This window comes from Siniperca chuatsi, linkage group LG8, assembly GCF_020085105.1.
Source record: "Siniperca chuatsi isolate FFG_IHB_CAS linkage group LG8, ASM2008510v1, whole genome shotgun sequence".
In the NCBI taxonomy this organism is placed as follows: Eukaryota; Metazoa; Chordata; class Actinopteri; order Centrarchiformes; family Sinipercidae; genus Siniperca; species Siniperca chuatsi.
In genome coordinates this window covers 19,649,955-19,654,250 of record NC_058049.1, presented here as the reverse complement: position 1 = coordinate 19,654,250, position 4,296 = coordinate 19,649,955, and positions in this window count along the sequence as shown.

Sequence of the window (4,296 nt, the reverse complement as noted above, 5' to 3'; positions counted from 1 at the left end):
GTTTTACTGAACTGTGTCATATGACTGTAATTACCTTTACAGCTATACATCATGTAAAACATTTTAATTAGAGTTCCTTAGTAGTAAACTGTGTTGCAACCCTCAGAAGTTTGGCAGTAGGCATTCTTCACTGTTTCATGCCATGTGCAAAAATACAAAGACTCATTCACAAAATGTCTCTTGGGTCCAAAATTTTTAAATGTGCAGCCCCATCCAGCTGAAACACAACTGTAACATTTGTAGTTAGGGGTACATATAACATAACCACAACTTATTAAATATGTTAAAATTACAGCTAAAATGAACACGCGCAGACTGTTGGGTATTGGCATAAATTAGCACCGTACAATCTTGATTAAAAGACATAATGAGGACATGTTACTTAATGTATTTTCTGTTCAATTTGGCATGTTGGCCACAATATACATACAAAAATGTTAGTGTGGTTGAAATGTGTAGTAATTCCTGCCAAATGGGAATCATTAAAAATGCACTGAAATTTGTGTATTCTGACTTTGAAAGACACATACAATATAATCGATAATGTGTTTTTCAAGTATATCATGACACAAAAAATTGCAATTACCCTTCCTTTGCCATATCAACCTGCCATATTGATGGAGTGCCAAGTCCTGTAATAAGCCACAGTGTTATCAGTGAGGGGGGCAGAGAGGTGAGCAGCACGAGTGTGGAGTGGGTGGTTGTAAGCTTTTAAAAAACCCATTTAACTTGTCCCTTAACATTTGCATAGTGCAAGTCCAGTGTCTTTCTCTCCCTTATCATGCATTTCAAATTTCACATACTGAATGAAATTGGTAGAGTGTCAGAGAGGCAGATATGACTGAAGTATCCTTGTGGTGGAGGTGATTGGATATTGAGCCTGAAATGCCATGACAAGTGAGTGACATGTTCTGCACACACAGCAGGACGGGTTGGAAACAACATCAACAATGCATGTGTAATGGCAGTGACAACAGTGGAAGCCCTCAGTGTCTGACACACCATTTTATAACCCAGATTATACCATCTAGAGTTAATGACGCAAAGAATAAAGTGTTTTTTTTTATCATACAACACAGTAAAAATAATTGCTCTTCACATTAACTAAGAGCATGAAATTATTATTTTTGAAAAATATAAGTTTGGAATATTGCAAAGTTACAAGATTAAGGGCTTTGGACAGCATCATCTATTATCCAGAGAGAGGGAGTTAAGTGAACAGAAAAATAAGTGCTGTTTCAAGCCCGTCTGAGCCAAGCCCAAATTAACTACTAACAGTTTGACCTACTTCATACCCAGCGGGGCTGATTTTTTTCATATTTGCTGATGAGGCCAAAGAAGAAAGTCACATTAAATGCAGGGAAGGAGGCTTTGAAAAACAAATATTTGAAAAAGTGAATAAACAGAGCTGGGCATGACTTGCTTGGCAGCCGCATACATAAATAACCTCTAATGGCCTTCTGACCTCGGCCTAATTGCCTTTAACTGATTGGCCGACATCTTCGACATGACTCATTACATGATATGAAATAGTATGATGTTGAATTGTATTAATTACTGTGCTGTATGTAGTGAATTATGTAGTCGTTTTGGCCTTGGTATTCATGCTGTTTATAGTAGGCACTGTCACTTGTGTCATTGCAAACATTACCTGAAATAAAAAGACCTGACACACCAGACCTTGTCAGTTAGCCACTGTGAGGATAATCTATTTTTCATGGAATGGAAGCCAACAGGGATTTAATTTTTATTACTGCCAGGCACCCAGTTTTAGTGTCAGATCTATGAAAAACTAATATAAACACAAATGTGCACACACACACACCAGAAAATAAACAATGTTTAGGAAAAACAAACACCACCGCAAGCCCGGAGAGGAAATCGAGGCTCAGAACTAAATTCTTGGATGTGGCTGCGCTTTCCCTAACGGCAGCCCAATCTGCTGGAACCTATCCCTGTGGAGGATTTCTCATGAGCCATGTGATCTCACAGACGCACACACACACACACACATTCTATTACTGGATATGTATTCATCAGACCGTGGTGCCATTAGGACAAACTCAGGTTAGCTTTTTAAGGCCATCAGTAAAGGCAGGCATCCATCAGTTGGCTGTTATGCACACCTCACTGAAAGTTCCCAGAGGTAAACTGCTTTTCAGAATTCACAAAATGATGTCTCACATTAAAGGATTTGTTTCATCACCAGTGTGACAACTTTACAATAAATAACCCAATTATGCTAAGATGTCAAACTTGGTACTGGAAATCAGGTGGAATAGCTGGTCAGATGAGAATTGCTTGATCTTTTTAGCTTTTTGTGTGATATATTACCAGAAAAACTCATTTTCACTTCAGGACACAAGCCACCTCTTCCTGCATTAACCCTGTTAACCCCAAAGCAGCCAGGAATAGCAGTGCCACACGGTGTGTATAATAGGATAGTTCTGTTTTAGCACCTGTAATACATCACACAGCAGCTAATTTAAATATTATTGCACTGAGTGAGAGAGTTTGAACATGACTTACAGCATGTGTCACTTAGCAACCATCTTGTTTAATATTCAAGACTTGCAGTATATTGCTAGTTATCATTTAATTATTTTAATTTAATTAATTATTTTAACTACATGTCATGATTTTACATTTTGCCATTTTGCTACAACACATTAGCTTTATTGTTTAAAATACAAATATATGTGCAAACCTTGAGATAGACAGGTTGTTTCACTTTGACAGTATCACTGGCTTATGTTACATACCTACAAAAATTAGTTTGAACAAAAACAACAGACAACCTTTAGTCAGTTATGAGGGCAAGCAAGTTATTGTAGATTGGATGTAAAGTGTGATTTAAGCAGATGTGCAATTATAGCCAAACCCAAAAGAGGACATCCCCACTAATATTGTGGCTTAGTACAGTTGGGTGTGTGCTAGTAAGCTGTCAGGGAGTTCCCTTTATCGGTTTTTAAATAATGTGTAGCAATAATTTTTGTCTAACCTGTTGATTATAACATGAAATAGATAAATTGCAGGTGATTCCTGATAAAGGGATTTCATCAAGGTAAGTGCACATTTTCTGTTTGAGGTCATTCATGCTGATTGCAAACGAGCCTAATCTGGTAGCAAGTGTTAAAAAACTAAAGTTCAGTATCCTTTTCTATGATGTATTAAGACTAATGGCAGTGCTTCTACATAATGATGTTACTCTTCTAAGACTATTGGTGACAATTTGAAACTGGCATCTCTTTATATTATATTTCCAATAGATAAGTCGATATTTGGCAATGCCACTGTGGGGCCAACACAGATTTACAGCCGCAGTGGAGACATAATTCTTTAGTTTGACTTAATATTCTTTTAATAAATTCGCACATTTTCTTGATATTGAGGCTTCAGCAGTCCTGGATCCTGCAGCTGCCCAGCTTAGATATGTAGCCATCACAATAACGCTCTGACAGATGTGGAGGGATCAGACATGATCTCTGCGATCGATTCATCAGGTCTAATGTTAAGCTTGGCTACAGTCAAAGCCAGCATTAGTAATAAGGCATCATGTCCCTCTGAAAACTGAAAAGTAGAAAATGAAAACAGGAGTTGAGATGAACAGTGAAGTGTGTGTTTGCCTTACCCGTGTTTGACAATGCCAGTACAATGTCTGCAGTTCTCTCTATGGTGAAATAATGCTATAGAATTAAACCTGTGTTTGATATCAAGAGATCAGGTATGGTTTTATTTAACAAAGCTGTTATATTATTTAGGTGGTACTCATCTAGTAGGTATATTAGGCCTCAGTTCTGCACCAGGAGCTGTCTACAGTCTGACAAGTTAATCAGCCTGGTGAAGAATGCAGCTCAGGTTCAATTCTCATGAATCGCTCCACAATGAAGGTATTGATTACCAAAACCAGATAATAAATTAAGACATTACTTGGACCTTATATTTATATTGTTAGCTACCATGGATTTATGAAATATTTTGTTTTGACGTAACCTGAAAAGGGAATATTTCAGACATCAGTAATTTTGGGTGGAGGGCCAGATTCGGCCCACAGTCCACTATTCTCTGACTTCTAGTTTAAGTACGAGAGACAAGCAACAAATCCATAGCAAAATCTCAGAAAGATTAGATCAATCTCTGGGACTGAGGCTTTTGACTCTTGCATCTCCTAGCCCTGGGATAACCTAAACTTTGGCTCCAGAAAGCCCAGAGTTAACCCAGGGTTTACATTAAACTCAAGGATTCACACTCACAGCTCGGGGTTAACATTGTCAGGACTCCAACAGAACATGAATT